The sequence below is a fragment of the Pinus tabuliformis genome, chromosome 9 (genome assembly GCF_031772625.1).
Source record: "Pinus tabuliformis cultivar Carrire ecotype Pingquan chromosome 9, CPIR1, whole genome shotgun sequence".
NCBI lineage: Eukaryota > Viridiplantae > Streptophyta > Pinopsida > Pinales > Pinaceae > Pinus > Pinus tabuliformis.
In genome coordinates, this window is record NC_142307.1 from 1107941556 (window position 1) to 1107967643 (window position 26088).

Here is a 26088-nt window from a genome sequence, read left to right on the forward strand (position 1 = left end):
TGTTATAAAATAGGTTTCTCAAGGCCTTCCACATTGCATATGGATTCTCCTTTCCATGTAGGTTTGAGACAATATGATCTCGAACTCCTTCTAGTATGATCCTTCTCGCCTTTGCAACGCATTTCCTCCGCTCTTCCAGATCATGAGCATTAGCTACTAGAAGCTTAAGAATATCTTTTTGTATGAATTCTTTCAACCCACTAACTTCCAACACTACCTCCATCCTGTACTTCCAAAAAATATTGTTTGAGCTACCCTCGAGGGTATATTTGAGTCTCAATTCATAGAACATCATCTTCCTGGCTCTGAAGAATGATATTGCGAATTTGATTTCGCCTGCAAAAGACAAACTCGTATTCTCCTCATCTAGAGTGATTTTTGCTCTAATACCATGTATAAATTCCTTATAGATTCAAAATTATAATTGTAATTCACTAAAATAATATACTTGAATCTATTCTACTCATCAGCGGAAACAATTAAACGACCGTGAAATCAAGAAGCATACAAGAGAATTAATTGAATCAACACATTACACAGTGATTTCCCAGGGAAAGCCAGAGCTAAAAACCCCTGCTATCTATATATTTAATTATTTAGAATATATAAGAACAATAAAAAGAAATTCTCAAGCCCGAGCAACATCTGCACTATCTCTATCCATCTCATTTCTTCCCAGACAAGCTTGGGCCAATACTTAGCCAAATTTTGTCTTTCCCAAGTCCCTATTTCCTTGTGTTATTTCCTTGTGAATTAGCCCCTTATTAATTAGGGCAATTCCTCAATATGAATTTTGCAATCCTCATAGGCCTTCCTCTAACTCCATGCACTACATATACAATTCATATGATTATATAACTGATAATACATTGTCACTGAACTCCAATCTCATATGGGTTGCTCTCATATCTAACATGAATGAGTTATTTATGAGTGAATCATCATTTAACTCATTGAACACATGAAGAAGCACCCCATTATTTGGCCTCCTGCTAGTTCCTCCATTTGTTGGAACTAGTTTAATTGACTCTAACTCAGTTAAAGTGAGTTAATTAATTACAACTCAAAATAAACTCAACCAAGGCTCCTATAATGTAGGAGACACTCTACATGACTCAATGTATACCCTTAAATCGAATTAACTAAGCCAACTAAGTCAAATTAGCTTAGTTAACTCATACAAGCTGTCTTGTGATGTGGAATTACAATTTTATTCCTAATTTAATTCAAGGATAAAATTAAATTAGGATTTTCTGGTTTCATTTTCAACATGATTGATCTAATTCCAAGTACATTCAATACCACTCTTCCATTAGAGAGTGAAACACATATCACTCAAGCTGATCAAACATTGGTTGATCAAGTGGTCAAATCGATTCCATCTTCGATCGATCCCACTCTCCCTTTAGAGAGTGAAGTTAATACCACTCATATTCTTCTTGTTACTTCATATTATTTTACACAAGGGGGAATTTCGCCCGTTTCCATGGAACCCCCTCCAAGTACTCAAGTTATTTCCTTTGATTGGAGTATACTAATAGAGCCTCATCTTCCTTATTTCATCCCTTTCTAAATAATTGTGAAGGCTTATGGTAAGAATGTGTGTCGCACAAATGTAGATGAAGGTGCTTCTGTTAGTATTTTATCCTTAACTGCTTTGCAAGCTTTGGGTTTCCCTTAGCTTGTGTTTGTTACAAAGAATATGTTATCTTTTAAAAGAGCCATCAATCAAACTTTTCAGATCCTTCCAACATTTCCTATTACCTTGGAAGGTAAAACTATCTTTATTGATCTTATGATAGTCCAAGGCCCCCTGGATTTCATTTTTCTCCTTGGAGAGACTATGTCTATGCCATGAAATTTGTCATGTCCACACTCTTTCAAGTGAGGTCTTTCCCTCACAATCGAAAAATTGTGACTATTGACTAGATTTTATTCGTTTGTATTGATTTGACTACCAACCATCTGTCACCCCTAAATATTCCTTATATGGAAGTAGTATCTACCCCACCATGTGTTAATTATGTGGCAAATTGTCACATGTTTTTAGTTACCAATGCAAGCGAGCCTCTCAATTTTTTCTCGACTTCTTTTGACTCAGGTCTAGTAATTAACATGGCGAACCCTTCAATGGGGGAATGTGAACCCGATTTTCTTATCTCTATTGATTCCCTTGACACATTTTTCTTCCAGAGAACTATTCTTCCATCTAATGAAGAACCCTCGGAAGCCATGATCGAGGTGTGTCCCTTGGCATGTGTTCCTTCTAGCTGGAAGCCATGATCAAGGTGTGTCCCTTGGCATGTCTTCCTTCTAGCTGGAATCCACGAACAAGGTTCCATGAGGATGGTTCTTTTACTACGTGATGCTCATTAAAGAATGAAACAAGGTTCCATGAGCATAGTTATTTTTCTTGCATCAAGCTCGTTAAAAAATGAAACTAGGTTCAATGAACATAATTCTTTTCCTGTGTCGATCTCATTAAAGAATGAAATTAATCCTTCCCTAATTGAGTCAATATGTTCATCTGATCTTGTGAATGAACCTTCATTTCATCCACCTATTAGTAACTAGTAGTCTCATTAGGTATATCAAACAAAGCTTGGGGGGCATGTGCCTCTCTAGGTTATGCTTGGGGGGCATTAAAACCTATCTCAAGCATAATTTTCTTATGTTTCAAGCTTGTAGAAAAATGAAACAATTCTCAAGAACATTTTTTCTCTCTTTCAAGCTTGTGTAAAACTAAAACCACTCTCAAACATATCTATCCTTTGTTTCAATCTTGCATAAAAATGAAACCACTCTTACTTTATCCTCGTTATTACCACATTTTCATCAGCCTATGTCTACCAGATGAGCCTTGGTTTTTTCATTCCCTCATCACCATCTTCTTGGCCGATCATTCACTTTCACTTAGTTTTTTCCCCTTTCCTAAGGAATTGTTACAATGAGTGGTATTATTAGCGAGCCTCTTAACAATTACATGTTTTGAGTAATTCCATCATGAATGGAACCAATTTCTACCCGTTATACCACTTGTTCCTCTAAGAGGATTTCTATTTAAACCTCTTTTTAGACTCCAAAAATATGAAAATATTTCTTTGTACATTTCTTTCTTTTGAACTCATAAAAGTAAATAAAAAAACATCTACATAATATAAGTTTACCCCTTTTACAGACCAAGTAGACTATTTACGAAAAACGTATACTTTGACTATCATGGTCAAAAGAGTTCTCTCCTGCATTATTTTACCCTTTTCAGGCTTGATAGACTAAACATACGAAAAAAAAAAACATTTTGTATTTTTCTTATGATTTTCTCCTAACTCCCTAAATATGAAAAAGGTCCAGCTTTACTTTTCTCTGGACTAGTAAAATGTAAACATTGCAGGACTCGTCAATCATGATGAGACCGAACCACTCCTTCCTAGGGTTCGTTAAAAATACTCTGAAGGACTCATCCAAAGGATGAGCTTACAGTAAAATCATATGTTATCCTCCTCAAGCTTGCTAAAAAATAAAGAGATACTTTCCAGTAACGGTGGGGGAAAATTGGAAAGAAACATTTGTTTTTATTGTAAGAAGGCAGTACATCACTCTTGAACATGCCACTTCTCACTTTCATGTCTAGGTTGGGAAATCCATTTGTCTCTCAGTTAATCATACCTCATTGAAATTCTTCAGATTGGTATTTGGTCTTAATTTTGAGTCAAATATTTCCAAGTCAAAATGTTGTGTCTCCAATATGTTCAAGAGAAGTTCAACCTCAATAAAATTTACCTTGAAATTCATAGCCTTTAATCACTTCAGCCATCCTTGAGTCAATTCTAAATCATTCAAATTTGTTCTTCAAAAATTGACATGAGTTTCATATTATAGGCCCTCCTGCAATAGATCATTTCCTATCAACTCACTACAACAAAACAGGCAATTTGCGCCAGATTTAGCACCAGATTCTAGTGCATTTTTTTCTCAATTGGGATGAGAAACCTGGCACTAAATCTGGCTCTATTTTACAATTTTTAAAGCGTCCTTTTTTGCACCAAATTTTGCATCTTTTTTACGCCAAATTTTCCATCATTTTCTGCATCATATTTTGCACCAAGATTTTCATTTGGTTTTACAACAGGTTTTGCTTCTAGTTTTGTGCCTTTTTTTGCATCTATTTTTGCATCATTTTTTGCTTCCTCTTTTGTGGAATTCTTTGCTTCTATTTTTGTGTCATGATTTGCATCGATTTTTACACCATCTTTGACATCTTATTTAGCGCCTTTTTTTACATCCAATTTGTGCCAATTTTTGCATCTGGTCTTATGCCATCTTTTGCTTCTAATTTTGTACTTATTTTTACATCTATTTTTGTGCCAATTTTTCTGCCTTTTTTTACACCATCTTTTCCATCCAATTTTGCACCATATGTTGAATCTGATTTAGTGCCAAATTTCGCATGCATTTTTGCACCATTTTTTGCATCCACTTTTGCATTTTATTTATCTCCCTTTTTTGCATCCTATTTTGCACCATATTTTGCATTTAATTTTGCATCATTTGTTGCATCCAATTTAGCATCATTTTTAACACCATTTCTTGCATCCAATTTTTCATCCTTTTGAGCATCTAAATTTGCATCCTATGTTGAACCATATATTGCATCCCATCTTGTGTCTTTTGTTACGTTCACTTTTGAGCCATTTTTTCGTCTACTTTTGCATTTGTTTTTGCACCAAGTTTTCAATGATTTGTTGCATCATTTTACATCCAATGTTGCATCTCAATTTGCATCCAAAATTGAGCCATTTTTATGCCCATTTTTGCACCATTTTTTCTTCTTTTGTGTCCAATTTTGCACCATTTTTTATGTCCAAATTTGCATCCTTTTTGGTATCTAGTTTTTCATCCTTTTTGGCTTCCAAATTTGCATCCTTTTTTCTGCCACATTTTGTGTCCACATTTGCATCTCATTTTGCACCTAGATTTTAGTTGGAATTTTCATCTAGTTATGCATCATCTTTGACATCCTTGGTTTCACCATTTTTTAGTCCCATTTTGCATCTTCTTTTGTGTCTTTTCTTACATCCTTTTTGCATCATAATTTTACACCATTCTTTGCATCCTCATTTTGGTGTCCATTTTTGCATCCTTGTTTGCGCCTAATTCGTTATCCTTTCATATGCCCTATTTTGTTCCCTTCTTTGTGTCTAGTGTTGCACCCTTTTTTAATTTTACTTTAAAAACCTTTTTGTGTCATTGTTTGCATATTGTTTTGATGGCTAGTTTAACATCCAATTCTACTCCCAATTTTTCATCCATGGTTAAATCCACTTTTGGCTTCTTGTTTAGAGTTTTACTTTTATTTCCATTTATGGCCACCTCTATGGGTTCATTTTACTAAGTTCATTTACATAGTGAAATATATTAAATTTTCTAAATATCATTTTGCTGTAGGATTTAATGCATGGTTAGATGAAAACAAAACCCTCTCAGTTTATCTCAGAAACCTAGGACAAACCAATTAAGAGAAAGGTTGTTCTAAGGCTTAGGATTCTTAGTAGATCAAAATGTAGAGTATAGATTAAGAAAAAGAGAATGAATTCTTGTGAGTCCTCGCATGCAGGTCTTCTTGGAATTTTTCGTATAGCCAAGAAGCGCTCCTAGCTAGCTCCAAAGCTTGGTCCTACACATAAGAGAGAGAATAAAGCAACCTTCACAACATAATATCTTAATAATCAAAACTATAAAAAACATATAAATATTATTGAATAAATAAATATAAAACCAAAACCCATGCATACATTAGTTAATAGAAGAAGTAAAGAATGAATAGAAAAATATGGAAGGAAGAACAATTGATCTATATGAATAAAGGAGTTGGAGGAAAGTTACAAAAATCAGATATAGTTGCAACATCACCTCCCCCAACTCATAGCTCCAAAACTCTCCCTCTCAAGACAGATCTCAAGAGCGTGACAATGCAAAATTCCCATCATTTTTTCAATGGCCAAGCCTCTAATATATAGGAAAGTGGAGGCTATGAAGATTTCCAAAATTCCTCATTAGTTCAATTTGGGAAAAATCTTTTGGGTGAATAATGTTTCCTCATATAAAAAAGGAATTTTCCACTTTTTAGATGCTTTTGTGCTTAGGAAAAAGCTTCCCCATGCTTTATGGCTCTTTCCCACCTTTGTATGCTTTTATTTTTTAGGAAAAAGCTAAAGATGAGGATAAAGAGATTACATTCCACCATATGTTTCCAAAAGTGACCAAGAATTTCAAATTCAAATTCTAGTTTGCTTATGTTTTAGTTTTTTTTTAAATATATATTTAGTTTTAGTATTTTTTTTTCTAGAAAAATATATTTAGTTTTTGGTATATTTTTCTATAAGAAAAATTATATTTTGTTTTTATAAAAATGGATTTTAAACATTCCATTCATGCTAAATTTGTGATTTTATGATAGGAGTTTAAATTATATATAGTAAAGTAACTTAATGTCATGTGTCGTGTTGCTGAGATGGGTGTTATACATCTCTTTCTTGCTAAGTTATAGAATGTGCTTGGGTTTTCTTAATGCAATAAAACTAATTATGTTCTTCATGATATCTTGAAATGTTCATCTTGAACCAGGCTAATAAAACAATAAAGTTAAAATAGGTTTTCCTTTGTCCTTTATAGATCTTTGTCCCCATTAATCTTGGTCTTAATAGATTAATTGTCTTGTGGTGGCCTTGAGTGGTCACTTCCATTAGTTGCATGCTTTGTAGTTTTTAGTTAGTGACATTTTTTAGGCTTGATAATATGTTATTTAATTTATCAAAATGTGTTATTGTCCATATTATTGTTAAATATTAATATTAAATATGCTGATTTTTAAGCATGTTTTAGCAAAACTTTCCCAAAATGTTTATAGATTGTATTTTATAATGCAATGATTCTTTGCTTGATGAAATTGTTTTGGATATTTTTTTTAATGATTCATTGATTGATGAAATTGTTATGGATATTTTTTTTAGTATATTAAATTGTATGTGATAAAGTCAAAAATCACCTCTTTTTTAGATTTTCATTGATCAATTTCCCTTAAGGCCGTCGAGTTCACCATTTGGTCCCAGGTTAAGGAAATATAGGAGTCATGAAGTGGAATTGTCCAAGCACTTAAATCTTGAGACATGTTTATTTTTAGTCACTTTATACTTTCTTTCTATGTAAATTTTTGATGAAAATAGTCTTGGAACATGAGGGGCATCAATAGTAAGCAAAAACAAACTCCTAAAAGAAAAATGGTATGCAAAGCACCCATAAATAATGTTGATATAAGAAGCAAAAATATTAAGTGAGGTTCAACCTCATATCATTAGAAAATGGGGGATGAATTTCCAAGTAGTAGTGATTGATGCTTAGAGATACTTGGGTGGAATGGTTATTATTTGAAATGATTAAGACATCAAGGTTACCAATATGTTTACCTCTTTTCGCATTATGACAATACAATTTTAGTTAATTGACATTGAGGACTACTACCATGTATCCAATGTCTATGACTCCAATATCGCAAATGGAAAACCTCTATTTCTCAATTCTATTTCTAGCACAAGTAATTTATACTCCCCATCTCCATGGATTGTTGGGAGTGACTTCAATATTATAAGTGTCTCGAGGAAAAGAAAGAATGAATCGAAATGTTTAACAAGATATTTTGTAAGCTATACCATTAAAACCACAAAGTAGTCTCCATTAAAGTTGTCAAGAAATGAGTCTCCAACCCACACATGTGGATCAATGAGATGTAATACATGTGTGTGTGGTTACGAACTCAATACACCTCTATAATAACTCCACAAACTTATGTATTTCACTATGTCACATAAATTGACAGTAGTGTGACATAAGTAAACCAAGAGTAGACATGAAAGCCTTAGGAAACAAACATTCCTTAGATCCTCAATTAGGTGCTTAAATGATGAAGTGAAAATGCAAGGAGAAAAGAAGAATTCATGATTTAACCATCACATACATGTGATCAAGTGTGACTAGGAGTGTATATATTCATATATATTTTCCAAAGAGGGAGTGAATACATGAGTTACCATTTATTGGCCCTTATTTTTCTTTCTTTTTCATTTTCTTATATATAGCACTTAGGGAATAAGGTATTCATAAGTTTGGCACAACTCATAGATATAAGATTTACATGAATTTTCACTTCAACCTTAGAGTTTAGACTTAGATAAATCAATATAGTGTATGTTTAATGATTTTGGCTTTCACTTTTTTATTGTATTTCATCACAAATACAAAAGGGGAAATATTTTGCCACAAATCTATGAATGCTTAATCATAAAGTCGTCATGTGATGAAAACAAATTAATGATGTTATTCTCTACGAAAATGATGGGTATTCTTGAGAAAATCTTATGCTTGTGGATGTTTCCTCCCTGGTTGAGAGGGAGTGAGGGTAGACACCATGTTATCCATGTGTCATGTACTATGGCTAGGATTAACAATCGTAAGCCTAGTAAAGGCACTAGTAGGGATAATGGTGGATTGTATAAACATCTAGGACCAATATTCTTTGAGAATTTGGACATTGACTAGGACTAATCGCCATAAGTCAAGTACATTATTCCAAGATAAGAATAGTCATGAGGATTGACATTTTCTGGTGTCAAATATTATGATAGTGGATTAGGAAATGATCATGTGAGGACATACCTGGTAAACATCTTGGTGGGGTAAGTGCCTTGAAAGGCAGTGGTGTCCAAATTTATGCCTCCCAACATTGTGCTCTGATCTAATGGAGAGATAAACTTGTTAGTCAAGGCCTTACTATTTTGAAAATTTTGGCTATGATGATGTAAATCATCATTGATGCTTATCAATCTAGATCCCTTCTTATATGAATATTTCAACTTGAGAGTACTTTTTTGTCTCATTATGAGTACCTCGCTAGTTTAGAGGGAGGGTCATCATCTTAATTATTGCCATCATCACCACCATCAATGTGATCATTATTGTCATCATTTCATTATCATCATAATCACCATTCATGTCTTCTTCATGATCATCATCATCATCATGATTTTGTATATTGTCGTCAATTGTTCATAATTATAGGTATCATAAGAAATATCACCAACCTTAGGACACATGATATATGAAAGAAAAATAACCACTTTATTTTTTAGAAATGATTGATGATCATCAACATCACTACCATTATCATCGTCATTATAATTGTCATCATCCCCATCATCATAACTAATATAAGTTTTATCATAATTTTTGTCATCTTCATCATGAACATCATAATCATCATTCATGCCATTATTGTTCTTGATTATGACCAAGATGAAAATAATGATAATTATGATCAGATGATGATGACTTGGAAGATGACACCAAAGATAATTATTATGATTTTTACCATGATAAGATTTAAAAATTGGGAGGAATGGCCAAGGTCATTAGCATCATCATCATTGTCATTGTAACTCCCATCGTCTTTATCATCATTGTCATTATCATAACAATCACAATTCATGTCATCGTCATCATCTTCATTATCATCATCGTTATAATTATTGACATTGTCATCAGTTGTTCATAATTTTCAATGTCATAAGAAATATAATTAATGCAAAAGATATGATGTGTGTTGGAAAATGGATGCAAAAGTAAACAAAAAAATGGGGGTAAAAATAGACGTAAATTTGGATGAAGAGTGGACACAACATAAGTAGATGTAGAACAAGACAGAAAAATTGAACAAAAGTGGATGAAAAAGTAGATGCAATAGTTCATACAAACTTGAACACAAAATAGGACTCAAACATGGATGAAAAAGTGGAAGAAAACATGGGCACAATAGTAGGCATAAGACTTAGCATGAATTGTGGTGAAACAAATGTGGATACTCCAACGAATGTGAAAAAAAGGGACACAAACTTGAATGCAAAAAGGAGGAAAACTTGGATGAAAAAAGGGATGTAAACATGGGCCAAACATGGGTGCAATAGTGAACACAAAATTAGTTGCAAAACTAGACAAATCAAAATTGGATGTAAAAGTAAATTCGAAATGGGATGAAAAAAACATAAACAATATTTGATGCAAACTTTGGCACAAAAGAGGATGCAAATATGGATGCAATAGTGGAAGAAAATGTGGGTTGCAATGATAGGCATAAGATATGGCACAAATAATAGCACAAAAAAGGTGGATGTAATAATAGACACAAAAAATATGCAAACTTAGATGCAAGACAAGATGCTATAAGGGATGTAAAAGTGGATGCAAACACGGGTGCAACATGAGAAACAAAATTGGATGCAAAATATGGATGAAATGGAAGTACATGCAAAAGAACATACAAAATGAGATGCAAAACCCAACACAAAAGTGGATGCAAAAATAGATGAAATATTTTATGCAAAAGAGGATGTGAAGATGGATGCAAAATTGGAAGCAAACATGGGTACAACAGTATGTGAAAAACATGGAACAAATTTTGTCACAACAAAAGTAGATGTAATGATAGATGCAAAAAAAGAAGCAAATGAAGATGAAAAATAGGATGAAAAAAGGGATGTAAAAGTGGGTGTAAACATGGGTGCAACAATGGATGTAAAATAGCTTTTGCGACTTATTTGAAAGAGCAATTTTGTCCCAACAATTAGACTTGTAGCATAAAGAACATGGTTAATACATATGATTCGACCAAAAACTAGTTACTACCAAAATTCAACCAAAAAAAATATTACTGCATAAAAATAGAATTAAAAACAAAAAAAATAAAAACAAAAATTTCCCAAATTAAAAATAAATAAATGATAAACTTTTTTTTACCAAAATTTAGTGATTTTTTTAGTGCTAATACTAACATCGCCATTACAACAAGATATTTTTTTAGTGCTAATACTGCCATTACAACAAGATATTTTTTTAGTGCTAATACTGCCATTACAACAAGATATAAGAGGGATATAATGCAAAAAGTTTAATAATAATATGTATGTAGAAGATGGTTTTCAGACTGGTGAATTCATGATAATCAATGGGACTACAGTCAAAATAATTGGATGTTATTTACTTTTTTACATAGATTGACAAAATAATTGCATAAATCGATTTTTTTTAACCAAAATTTAACAAAAGCTTTGCTAGTGCTAACATTAGAACCACCATTACAACAAGATATCTTTCTAGTGTTGACAACACCATTGTAGTAAGATACCTCAAGAGAGACAGAAAATTTAAAAAGTATGATAGTAATATGTATCCAGAAGATGGTAGTGAAACTAGTAATTGTTCATTCTCATTATCATAATCATTGTCATCATCATCACCATCATCCTTGTCATCGTTATTGCCATCATTACATTATCATCATAATCACCATTCATGCCATCATCATCATCATTATGGACATTGTTTGCAATTGTTTATAATTATAGACGTTGTAAGAAATATCATCAACCCAAAAAATGTGATCAGTGCTAGAAAAGGGTTGTTTAGGACACATTGATATACGTAAGAGAAATAACAACTCTATTTTTGAGAGATGATCGATGATCATCATCATCACCACCATTATCATCTTCATTGTCATTTTTATCATCCCCATCATCATCATTAATGTAATTTCTATCAACATTGTTGTAATCATCATCATCATTCATGCCATTATTGTTTTTGATGATGACCTAGATGAAAATGATGATGATGACACCAAAGATAATGCTTATGATTATGACAATGACAGCATCTAAAATTGCGAATATTCGCCAAGGTCATTAGCGTCGTCATCATCATAATCATTGCCATCATCATCATTAATGTCATTGTAACCACTATCGTCTTTATCATCATAATCACAATTCATGTCATCGCCATCATCTTCATTTTCATCATTGTCAATATTATTGACATTGTCATCAATTGTTCATAATTGTCAATGCCATAAGGAATATCATCAATGCAAAAAATATGATGAGTGTTGGAAAAGGGATGCAAAATCGAACATAGAAATGGGGGCAACAATAGAAGTAAAATTGGATGAAAAATGGATACAACATAAGTAGATGCACAACAACATGAAAAACCTAACACAAAAGAGGATGCAAAAGTAGATGCAGTTGTCAATGCAGACTTGGATGCAAACATGAAGGCAAAAGTGGAAGCAAACATGGGTCCAATGGTAGGTGTAAAACTTGGCACAAACTGTGGTGAAACAAATGTGGATGCAACAACGGACACAAAAGTAGATGCAAAAATGGATGAAACAAAAGTGGATACAATAGGGGATGCAAAAACATACACAATATCTGATGCAAACTTGAACACAAAAGAGGATGCAAATGTGGATGCAAACGTGGAAGCAAATGTGGTTGCAATGGTAGGCGCAAGATATGGTGCAACAAAAGTGGATGTAACAATAGACAAAAAATATGCAAAATAAGATGAAAAAATGGATGTAAAAGTGGAAGCAAACATTGATGCAACAGGCAAAACAAAATTGGATGAAAAAAATGGATACAATGGAAGTAGATGCAAAAGTAGATACAAAACGAGATGCAAAACCCAATGCATAAACCTGACACAAAAGTGGATGCAAAAATAGATGCAATATTTGATGCAAAAGAGGATGTGAACATGGATGCAAAATTGGAAGCAAACGTGGATACAATAGTGAGTGCAAAACATGGTGCAAATTATGGCATAACAAAAGTGGATGTAATGATAGATGAAAAAAAAGAATCAAAGTATGATGTAAATGAAGATGTAAAAAGGGATGAAAAAAGTGAAATTTAAAATGGGTGTAACAGTGGATGTAAAATTGTATGCAAAAGTGGATGCAATAGAAGTCGATGCAAAAGTAGATGCAAAATGAGACACGAAACCCGATGCAAATCCTGGTCCAAAATTGGATACAAAAAGGGATGCAAAAATAGATGTAGTAGTTGATGAAAACCTAGATGCAAATGAGGATGCAAACGTGGATGCAAAATTATAATCAAAAGTGTGTGCAAAAGGAGGTGCCAAACTAGGCGCCAATTGTGGCACAAAAATATTAGATGCAATAGTGGGTACAATAATAGATGCAAAAGAGGATGTAAATATGGATGCCAAACAAGATGGAAAAGTGGATGCAACAAAAGTAGATGCAAAATTATATGCAAAACTAAACACAAAACTCGATGTAAAACGTGGCGCAAAAGTGATGCACAAATGGATGAAAAAATGGATGCAAAAAATGATTTAAAAAAGGATGCAAAAGTCGATGCAAAAGTTGATGCAAGTGTAGGTGCAAAAAGTGGATGCAAATGAGGATGCAAAAGTATGTCAAACAAAAATAGATGCCAAAATTGATGCAAAACCTAGAACAAAACCTGGTGCAAAGGATGACACAAAACTTGGCATAAAATTTGGTGCAAACCGTGGTGCAAAACCTATTGCAATACCTGGTGCTAAACTTGGTGTAAGATATGGTGCAAAACTTGATGCAAATTTTGTGTCAAGTTTTGCACCATATTTGATAAATGGATGCAAATAGCACCAAAAATGGGCTCTAGATGCAAAAAAAGAAGTAAAAAGGGACGCTAATCGCTGGTTTTGTTGTAGTGACTTCATCTCATTATCTAGGAAGTTTATCAAGAAACCTCTTTTGGTACCTTGGAACCTGCATGCCTTAATGGTAGGTTTATAGCCTTCAACAATAGTTTATCATCATTGACATTTGATCAAATGATTCTCTGAGTGTTCAACTTTAAGACATTTAATCACACTTCATAGATTGTACTTGGTACCTTCAGAACCATTGTCATTATTAGTGGTTTCTCTTGCACCTGTAAACGGTTCGCATCATTGATCAATAATTAGGTGGTTTCTACGATGTTCACCTTTGAGACATCCACTATAATGGTTAGATTTGTACTATGGATCGATAGAGATGAACACCAAGACCATGGATCTAGTTTTATCCATCAGGGTTGTGGGGAGTTTCAAGATATTCATGCTTGTAAACATAGATCCATATTTGATGGTTGAATCCATACTATGTCTACTTTTGACATGGATATGTCTATATTTCCATATGGATTCTTTGAGATACTTCCACTCTGAGTATGGGAATGCCTACCTTAGTGATGTTTATATGAAAATATTGTATCGTAATCCTTGAATATTTGTTTCAAGTCTCTAACAATGGTCTCTAACCTGAAATTTATCATGATAAAGTGCTTCAGTCCTAAAACATCTTTTATGACTTTGCAATTTAGCGGGAAATATGTTACACATCATTTTTTCACCATTATTCAAATGACTACCAATCTGGATCTCTCGCTATCCAATGAATTGTTCCAAGCATTGCCCTACAATGTTAGAAGTAAAACAATCCCAAAGAAAACAAGAATCCCTTATTACATTGCCTAGAAACCTACTTTTAAGAACTTGAGTGGTTTCCTAGCCAAAATTTGCGCAACCGTATTTTTCACCATTATGGCCTATGCAAATTGTGCTCTTTCTTCCACTAATAACTGTGCAAATGACTTAACTAGAGTAAAAATACAAATTTATTTCCAGAAGCCTTGTTGGAGGAATTTTCCCAACCAAAAGCCTCAAGCTTCTACATACTTGGGCCTCATCCCTTTGTTCATGGAGAAACTTTCCTCCCTTTGTGGAACCCTAATCCCTCCTTTTGAGGATCCCATCCCTTAAGAAGAGGATCTCAAAGCTCCTCGTCTTGGCCTATAAATTCAACATAGACTAGAGATCTAAGGGATCCTTTTGAATGTAAACTTATGTTATTGGAATAGGTCTAGAAATCGTGTCGCCTAAGGGGAGGATTGGAGACCATTGGGAGGAGGTATACATCATCAAGGCCAAGGTTGTAATGCTTCTTCTTGTTCAATATTGATACAAGGCCTATTCATTCCTACTTGCACTTGCTCTAATTTTGTATACAAAGCTCCTTTATCCTTTGCATGATTCATAACTATATTGTTTTAATCTTATGATTTATGATATGTTACAATTTCCATTCATGTTATGTTTCACATTTATCTACGTTATGATATTATGCCTTGTTTGTTTCTATTCATACAGATCTTGCTTTGAAGCGGTGAGGAGAGGCCTTTTAAAGCATCAAAAGGACTTCCACAACCATTTCGTAGAAAACGTAAGGGGCTCTTGCATACATCACACTTCATTCTTCAGTTATGAATTAAGGAAAGTGAGCATTTTCTTGTCTGTTTGTTACTAGATCTCTTTTTGAATCTAGGGCGATCACTCTTCTCCATAAGAGTGACTAGTCTTTCATAACAACATATAAATATAAATACAAATCCATAGATTGTTTAGCCTCCTACATATTCTTTTATGATCTTGAATAACCTTAGAGAAGGAAAGAAAGTCCAAGAAAATAAAATATTTAAAGAATCAGAAGATCTATTGTATATGGAACAATGGTATTTTATTACTCCCGCTGACAATATCACTATTAATAATTTGAGTACCATATTACACACGTCTCCAAGAAACAAATAGATTGGAATAAATACATATTCTTACCCTAAAAGAATATACTAGTCAACTCCTAGGCCACATCAGAATGACATGTCATTATCAAGATCCTATTATTCAATTGAGACAAAATTATTACGTCACATTATGAGGTCTAGGTGACATATCTTAAGAACATCATTACATTATCAACTGAATATTTTTTCAAAGTGTAACAAATGTCAACCTCACTCCTAATATTTTTGAAATATTTTCATTTATAATATTTGTAAATTCTGAGAATTTGAAAAGTTGTAACTGGCCTGATAAGAATCTAAATAGTTAGAAAGGAAGTTACTAACTCAAGTCTATAAATAACATAAAGTTCCATCCAAGAAGGGACTTTTGGACTTTCACTTTTGAAAACTCTTATAAATAGTTCCCATTTTTAGGATTTCTTATTCTTCTTTGAAATCATTGAAGAATTTATATTATTAGTTGATGACATTTTATTTTTGGCCAATGATATAGAGAATCCTGAATATTCCATTGGTAGAACTGTATGACTACATGCATCTTGTTCATGTTTATGACTATTGATGTATGTGTGCGCTTTGTGGGATATACACTACTAATCTTATGGATTATTTCATAGATTATATGGTTCCTGTCACATTCTTGTTGTTTAAATTTATCTACTTTCACGTATGAGTACTTGTCAGATTTAAATGTTGAATAGTTGTTGTTGTCTTATGTTATAACTAACGTTTTCATTTCCTTTGTAGATGAGTGCTCTCTGGCTCATTCCTTCGCATTCTCATCTATATGTTCACTACTTTCAATGTAGTGTAGATAATTCTTATCTTAATGCATCAGTTAATTTTAGCTTAGAATTTTCATACCCCTACAATGATAATCCCTCACATCTCACAACACAATTAAAACTAAGAATTATTACCGGGACAAAATCTAAATGGGTCTCCTATCCGAAATGACATGAGGTCTAATTAGTACCCCATACTAGAGAGAACCCCTTGACTATTGTTGATAAATTTTCCCCTCTCAACAACAACATATCCCCACTTGGTAGTGCCCTAACACCTCCACATCACCCTACTATTACATGTCATTTTCCACATCAATTTTCTTAAAAGTTGAAAATTTTCAAATATATACATGTGTGTGTGTGTGTGAATTTTTTTATGCCTACCATGGATTTTCTAGGTTGAACCTCTACAGCTCATGCATTCTTACACTAATTTTGACCCCTTGATTCATAGATTAAACAACATTATGCATATCTTTTAACAAATTTCCAAAGTATCATGGAAGACCCATAAATACCATAAGACACTTGATGTTCTTAGGAACATGTGATTTTGTACTATACTGGATCTTTTGATAATCCACCCTTCGAAACAATATGAGAAATTATTCTACTTCTTTTTTTTCCTAAAGCACATTTGGATCTTTTTACATATAATTATTTTTTCTTGAAAAATTGTAGAACTTTATCCACTTGTTTAATGTGGTCTTCCCATTATTTTCTATAAATAAGTATATGATGGGACCAGCCCGTGATGTGTAATTTAATCAACCCAATAATTTTTTATTAACAATGATTTAAAATAATTAATTTATTAAACAGAGCTTAGCGCTAATATTTTGATTTGGTATTGATTGTTGTGTTAATGAGCCTGTACGCTGAGAGGACAGTTGTCCTGGCCTCAGGCTTCCATAACGCATTTGGCTAAACCCTAGGCTACTGGTTTCTCCCGGTCATTTTCACTATGCTTTGTTTGGGTTGTGAGCTCTGCGGTTCTGTGGGTGACTTTCGTTATTGTGTAACGATGTTCTGCTTACGCTAGTTGTGGCTTCTTCATTGGTAAGTGATAGTTGTGCTTCAACCTTTCTCTTGGTTTACGCTCTTGCTGGCTTGGCTCTGTTATTCGTTGGTTGAACTGTTGTGAGGTTCTCTGCTCCTTTGGTGGCTCGATGCTCACTGTCTCATCTTCGTTGCTCGCTCGGTCTTTCGAACTTGCTTATGGTTCCTCTGCTACTTGTATGGTTGTATTATCGGTTGATTTTGTATGCATGCGTTTGTGCTCAGGTCGCGGCCTCAACAGGACCCTTCCATTCTACGTTTGCTCACTCTGGTAAGGTAAGATTTCACTCCATGATGCATGTTACGCTCTCCGTTGTCCTGTGCACTAATAGGCTTGGCTCCTTGTGAACAAGGTTTAGTTTTGCGATGGACGCGGTCAGTTATGAGTCTCCTCATCTAGCATTGCTGCCGAGTGGGTAAGTGTTCTCGGTGTTCTCTTCCCTTACTGTCAATCTTCACTGTCTCTTCCGGTTTGCTTTCAATCCATGGTTTTAACGTTTTGTTGTATTGTCTTTGTAGGTCGTTGGTCTCTAGCTGGAGTATCCCTCGGCTCCTCCCTCGAGTGGCACTGGTAGGGTCTTTCCTTGTTATGACTATTTGGTTGAGGGTTTCATTGGTTGATTTTCCTTGTAGTCGACCTGGGTTCCTGTTGTAATACCGTTCAGTTGTTGGCAATTTAGTTTTCTGGTTCAGTTCACTGAATGTTGTTGGTTCTGCCGTGAACTGTAATGAATTTTTGTTTAAGGGTTAAAACCCTAACCCTCTTCTCACTGCTCTGCTCCCGGAGGAGGGTTTTCTTGCCTTCAGGGCCGCTGAACTTTGGACTTGTAATTGTATAGTTGGAACACAATGTTTGCTACTGTAATTATTTTGAAAAATCAATGAAAATAATTTTGTATTAGTGCGCACAGGGTTACCTCTTGCTCGAATTTTGCTCTGCGACTGTATCTGTTAATGATGGCTCATTGTAGCATACTCTGGTGCTTCTGTAGCTTCTTAATATGCAAAGGAACTGTGTGCTCGGTCTTCGTTGTTTCTATCTATGTTTGTTCCGTGGCTATGCTTCTGCTTGTCATTTTATTTGGGAATTCGCCTCTGTTTAGCATGGAAGGATTTTGACAGATTGTTTAACTGTCTTCTTATTACACATAGCAAGAATTAGATGAGAAGGACATAATAGCTAGTCAGATGGACTCAGGAAAATGAAAAGAAAATATCTCTTTCTTGTATTATTCTTCTCTGCTCAGAATTGTCGAACCCTCGTCCATGCTGTGTACATCTGTTTTATAATCTTACAATATAGTTAAGCAAACTGTTGGCAGTTGCTTGTTCAGTTATGCAGTTGTTAACTATCTTGCTGTTTTGATTCTTTTGTTCTGTAGAATACAAAGATAATATATTATTTTTTGTTATTTTGTTTTTTTTTCAAAAGTAAATAACTATGAAAATAAACTAAAACAAAAGACCAAACAACCATGTGTCTGCAGCTACTTCTACCTGACTGTACTGTCCCTAACTACCTATTAATAGACAAAGACATAAAACAGGTTCCTAATACTGTTCTTAATTAAAAAAACACAAATGAAATTCAAATACTGATGAACCTCTCGTCCTCAGTTGAGACCAACACTCGGTCATGGCACCCTTAGCTGGATGTTCCTGCATTAGGCTCCCGGGGTAAGAAAAATTCATGACTCTGGTCCATGAGCTTCTCGACTAAATAACCCACCTACTCTATCTGTCTAGCGTTAAGCCACGAACTGTCTTCAATAAGACGGTTCTTCCACTTGACCAAATATTGTAGATACTCTTTACGCTGAGTTCGCTTGGCCACCTGAGTATCGAGGATCCTCTCAATCTCGAGGGGCTGAGCGTAAGGCATTTGCCTCATCCAAGACTCACTTTCTTCCTATATGTCCCATGTAGTTCGTGTCGTATTGTCTTCTTCTGGATCAGTAGTGTATGGAAATAGGTCTGCCATATTAAAGATAGGCGAGATGCATATTCTTAGTGGCATTTGTATTTCATAAGCATTAGCTGAAAATTTTGGCAGAATTTTGCAGGGGCCTATCTTTTTGCACTTCAGCTTGTTGTATGCACCTTTAGGAAAATGTTCCTTGCATAGATGTGCAAGGACTTCATCCCCCACATTAAACTGTACATCTCTCCACTTCAAATCTACTCATTGCTTATATTTTTGATTGATGTCCTGCAACTTTTTTTTCACCTGCTCATGCAAATCATTCATCGCTTTAGCAAATTCTTCCCCATCAGCACTATGTCTTTCCTGTTGTCCTAAATCTCATAACTCATGCACTCCGTGAGGATGCATGCCATACAAGATCTGGAAAGGACTATAACCCGTGCTGCGATTGGGCGAGTCATTATAAGCGAACTCCACTTAGGAAAGTACTCGATCCCACATTCATGAATTTTCACCGATCAAACTTTGTAGCAGGTTTCCCAGACTCCTGTTTACCACCTCTATTTTCCCGTCGGTCTGCAGGTGATAAGCGGAGCTAAAATTTAACTGTGTGTCCATCTTCTTCCACAGGGTGTGCCAAAAGTTCCCTGTAAGCTTCACATCCCTGTCAGAGAGAATGGACTTAGGTAGACCATGTAGTCTGACGATCTCTCTAAAGAACAAGTGGGCCACGTGAGTGGCATCGCTAGTTTTTCTGCAAGGGATGAAATGTTCCATCTTTGAAAACCGGTCCACTACTACCATCACCGAATCATAACCCCGCTATGTCCTTGGTAGACCCAAGACGAAGTCCAAGCTGACTAAGTCCCATGATCTACTTGGAATGGGCAATGGTGTGTAAAGTCCTGTATTTTGACTGTGTCCTTTTGCCAACTTACACACTTTACATCTAGTTAGAAATCTCTGCACATCTCTTCGCATTCTTGGCCAAAAATAAAAATGGCTGAGCTGCTCTAATGTTTTGTCTATGTCAAAATGTTTGGCAAGACCTCCATTGTGCTTCTCCCGAATGATGTTCTCTCTCACTGAACAATTGGGAATGCATAACTGTCCTCCTCTAAACAATAGCTTCTGATGCAAATTATAGTCCAACCACGGACTGTTATTTCTCAGCAAAGGATTTTGACAGGCTTCATAAGCCTCCTTGAAGTCCGTGTCAGTCTGATACAAGTCTTTCAAGTGCTCAAAGCCCAGCACTTGTATCATACTCTCCTGCAAGAGTAAGGCTCTTCTGCTCAATGCATCTACCACCTTGTTGGCCTGTCCGCTGATGTGTTTTAACACAAAGGTGAAACTCTACAAATATTCTACCCACTTTGCATGCTTGTGATTCAGCTTATGTTGTTGCATCACATATTGCAGTGCAGAATTATCTGAGAACAAAACAAACTCATTCCCCAACAAATAGTGTCTCCAGTGCTTCAATGCTTGGACGACAGCATATAATTCCTTGTCATAGGATGAATACTTCTACCTACTCTCATTCAACTTCTCGCTAAAAAATGCAACAGGTTTTTCCTCTTGGCTAAGTACAACTCCAATGGTCGTACCGCTTGCATCACAGTGAACCTGAAAAAGCTTTTTAAAATTTGGCAATCTCAGGATCAGTCTTTCTATGATCTTCTTCTTCAATAGCTGAAAACTCCTTTCTGCTGCCTCGATCCAATGAAAAGGCTGACTTGCCTTCTTTACAGTGTCCAACATAGGTGCACAGATTTCACTGAAATTTCTTATAAATTTTCGGTAAAAACTTGCCAGCCCATGAAAACTACGTACCTCAAATAGACTTTTCGGGGATGGCCAGTTGACAATTGTTGCAATCTTCTCTAGGTCCATCTTCAACTCGTTTTCTGCGATCATGAAACCCAGATAAACCAATTCTTTTTGCAGAAAAGTACATTTTTCAGATTTATCAGCAGCTTATTCTGCTGCAATTTTTCTAGCACTTTGTGAACATGTCGTAAGTGTTCCTCCCTCGTCTTGCTGAAAATTAATATATCGTCCAGGTACACTATTACAAACTTCCCATTGTATTCTTTCATAATTTCATTCATTAGTCACATAAAGGTATTGGGTGCATTGCTCAGTCTGAATGGCATTACCAGCCACTCATACAGTCCCTTATTGGTTTTGAAGGTTGTCTTCGCTCATCCCCTTCCCGGATTCGAATATGATGATACCCACTCTTTAAATCAATCTTTGAAAACTATGTTGCCCAGCTCAAGTAGTCCATCATGTCGTCCATCCGTGGTAGTCGAAATTTGTACCAGATGGTAATCTTGTTGATGACCCTCGAATCTATACACATTCGCGATTCTCCTCCTTTCTTAGGAGCGAGAACTGTTGGAACTGCGCAAGGGCTCAAACTTTCCCTTATCAGCCCTTTATCTAGCAATTCTTGCACCTGTTTTCTGATCTCCTCATTGTCTTTGGGGCTCATCCGATACGCTGCCTTATTCGGTAAACTTGCTCCGAGTATAAATTCAATATGATGACTTATACTTCTCTTGGGGGTAATTTATCTGGTAAGTCATCCACCACTATATCGTTAAATTCCTGCAGCATCTGCTGAATTTCCGCAAGCAAATCTGACACCTCTGTGTGTAGCAGCATTGTCTTTTCTCTTCTTACAACAGCATAGCTTAATTCACTGTCTTCAATCTTCTTCAAAAACTATTTTTTGCCCATTAGTAACACTCTCGTCCCGCTTATTTCCATTGTCTCTTCTTCCTTGATGGGCACAAGCATGTGCTTGATCCCATCTTTGACAAACTTATAATAGTTTGTCTTACCGTCATGTACTACCTTCTTGTCATACTGCCATGGCCTTCCTAGCAGTATATGACATACATCCATCGGCATTACATCACAAATGACCTTATCCTTATATCTGCCGATATGGAACTCCACTTCGCATTGTTCATCCACCAACAACTGATGGCCTCTTTGCATCCATGATACCTTGTAAGGAGTGGGGTGCTTCAACTGCTTCAACTCCAACTTCTACACCATCTCCGTGGCAACGAGGTTATCTATACTTCCATTGTCGATAATTAGCTTGCAGCGCTTTCCATGCGACTTGCAAACTGTCTGGAACAAGTCTTTTCTTTGAGTTTGTTCAGCTATTTCTTTGGTTGGTTTTAGCAACACCTTGTTCAAAACTAAGGCTTCCCCTGTTTCCGACACATTTTCTGCTTCTTAGGGAGGTGCCTCTGCTTCCTCTGGCTGTGCAACATACACACCTCTTTCTCCACCTTGTTCCACCTCAGGACACTCAAAAGATTTGTGCCCCCACTTATGGCACCTGTAGCACTGATAATTAGCTCCTCTGCCTCGACCATTTCCTCTCCCTCGTTGATATGGCCTGCCACCTCTAGTGCTGTCACCTTTTTCTACTGTCCCGGAAGCTTAGGAACTGCTGCCCTCTTCATTATTACTGGCAATTCGCCCTCTACCGTAAGACTGTCCTCTTCCTCTGCCGGTTCCCCGTCCTCTCCTAGCATTTTTTTTCTAGTAATCTTCTCCTCTTCTTTAATAGCACTCCGATATGCTTCTTCCATGTTTTTCGGGGAAAGAATGTTGATTTCATCTAATATTTCTAACCTTAAACCATTCACATACCTTGTTGTTTTCTCTGAGGTCTCCTCTGTATAACCAGCTCTCAAATTTACCCAGTAGGACTCTTCAGTATACTCTCTTATTGTCATCCCTTTCTGCTTCAAATTCTGCACTTGCTGATGCAAGGCAATCTAGTAATCCTTGGGTAGAAATCTGCCTTTCAACTTTGCCACCATCCTTGACCACTTATTTATTGGGAACTTGTTCATCCTCCTTCTCTCTGTTTGGACACTGTCCCACCACAGGGTTGTGTGTCCCTCCAGCTTTGTTGCAGCGAACTTAACTTTCCGGTCTTCACTAACCTCTTTACACTCAAAATATTTATCCAATTCACTTATCCAGTCCAACAAGACTTATGTAGACAAGCTACCGTAATAATTTGGAATTTCTAGTATAGGCTTACTACCTGCCAATAGGTTCAACCTCAAAAATCTCATTTCCGGCCCTTCTTCATCTGACCCATCTATTGTCACTATGGCTTCTTCTTCACTATCATCTCCTATCTCTGGATCCCTTCTTCTCCCTGCTTCAATTGCCTCCAAACAGGCAGTAAGGATCCTGATCTCCTCACGCAATCCTTCATCTGCTATCCTTCGAGCACCTCTTCCACGACCTCGTCTTCCTACCTCCATTTCTTAGGCCAAATCTAAATCCTGCACGGATACCACTATGATGGGACCAGCCCATGCTGTGTGATTTAATCAACCCAATAATTTTTTATGTCCAATGATTTAAAATAATTACTTTATTAAACAGAGCTTAGCGCTGATATTTTGATTTGGAATTGATTGTTGTGTTAATGAGCCTGTATGCTGAGAGGAAATTTTTCTTGGCCTCTGGCTTCCGTCACACGTTTGGCTAAACCCTAGGCTGCTGGTTTCTCCTGGTCATGTTCACTATGCTTTGTTTGGGTTGTGAGCTCTGCAATTCTGTGGGTGACTGTCATTGTTGTGTAATGATGTTCTGCTTGTGCCAATTGTGGCTTCTTCGTTGGTAAGTGATAGTTGTGCTTCAACCTTTCTCTTGGTTTACGCTCTTGCTGGCTTGGCTCTGTTATTCGTTGGTTGAACTGTTGTGAGGTTCTCTGCTCCTTTGGTGGCTCGATGCTCACCCTCTCATCTTCATTGCTCGCTCGGTCTTTCGAACTGTATTATGGTTCCTCTGCTACATGTATGGTTGTATTGTTGGTTGATTTGTATGCATGCATTTGTGCTCAGGTCGCGGCCTTAGTAGGACCTTTCCATTCTGTGTTTGCTCACTCTGGCAAGGTAAGATTTCACTCCATGATGCATGTTACGCTCTCAGTTTTCCTGTGCACTAATAGGCTCGGCTCCTTGCGAACAGGGTTTAGTTTTGCGATGGCCGTGGTCAGTTATGAGTCTCCTCATCCAGCATTGCTGCCGAGTGGGTAAGTGTTCTCGGTGTTCTCTTCCCTTATTGTTAATCTTCACTATCTCTTCCAGTTTGTTTTCAATCCATGGTTCTAACGTTCTATTGTATTTTCTTTGCAGGTCGCTGGTCTCTGGTTGGAGTATCCCTCAGCTCCTCCCTCGAGTGGTATCAGTAGGGTCTTTCCTTGTTATGACTGTTTTGTCGAGGGTTTCACTGGTTGCTTTTCCTTGTAGTCAACCTGGGTTCCTGTTGTAATACCATTCGGTTGTTGGCAATTTAGTTTTCTAGTTCGGTTCATTGAATGTTGTTGGTTCTGCCGTGAACTGTAATGAATTTTTGTTCAAGGGTTCAAACCCTAACCCTCTTCTCGCTGCTCTGCTCCCGGAGGAGGGTTTTCTCACCTTCAAGGCTGCTGGACTTTGGACTTGTAATTGTATAGTTGGAACAAAATGTTTGCTACTGTAATTATTTGGAAAAATCAATGAAAAGAATTTTGTATTAGTGTGCACCGGATTACCTCTTGCTCGAATTTTGCTTTGCGACTGTATCTGTTAATGATGGCTCACTGTAGCATACTCTGGTGCTTCTATAGCTTCTTAATATGCAAAGGAACTGTGTGCTCGGTCTTCATTGTTTCTATCTATGTTTGTTCTATGGCTATGCTTATGCTTGTCGTTTTATTTGAGAATTCGCCTCTGTTTAGCATGGAAGGATTTTGACAGATTTTTTAACTGTCTTCGTATTACACATAGCAAGAATTAGATGAGAAGGACATAACAACTAGTCAGATGGACTCAAGAAAATGAAAAGAAAATATCTCTTTCTTGTATTATTCTTCTCTGCTCAGAATTGTCGAACCCCCGTCCATGTTTTGTACATCTATTTTATAATCTTACAATATAGTTAAGAAAATTGTTGGAAGTTGCTTGTTCAGTTATGCAGTTGTTAACTGTCTTGTTGTTTTGATTCTTTCGTTCTGTAGAATACAAATATAATATATTCTTTTTTGTTATTTTGTTTTTTTTCAAAAGTAAATAACTATGAAAATAAACTAAAACAAAAGACCAGACAACCATGTGTCTGCAACTACTTCTACCTGACTGTACTATCCCTAACTACCTATTAATAGACAAAGACATAAAACAGGTTCCTAATACTGTTCTTAATTAACAAACGCAAATGAAATTCAAATACTAATGAGCCTTTCCTCCTCAACTGAGACCAACACCCAATCATGGCACCCTTAGCTGGATGCTCCTGCATCAGTATATCATCAAAAACACAATGCATATTTTCTAATATGGGTTTAACAAAAAAAATTCATAATGATTTTAAAAGTAGAATAATAACTATTTAGCCCAAATGGAATAACCAAGAAGTCATAGTTCCTTCCATTTGTTCTAAAAGTTGTTTTGGGAAGGTCATATTTTTTTAACCTAATCTAGTTGTATCCTAATTTAAGATATAACTAATATTCCACTCCATGAAGCTCATATAGTAGCTCAATAATATTTCGAATAGGGAATTTATCCTCAATGGTGATTTTGTTTAGATATCTATAATTAGGACACATCCTCCAAGAATTATGTTTTTTAATAGCATCACTATTGACGCTAGAAATTAACTTCTACTAGGTTGAATAATACATCAAACCATAAATCATTGTACCTTTTTCTCAATCCCCCCATTTTAATCATGAGGATATTTGTAAATT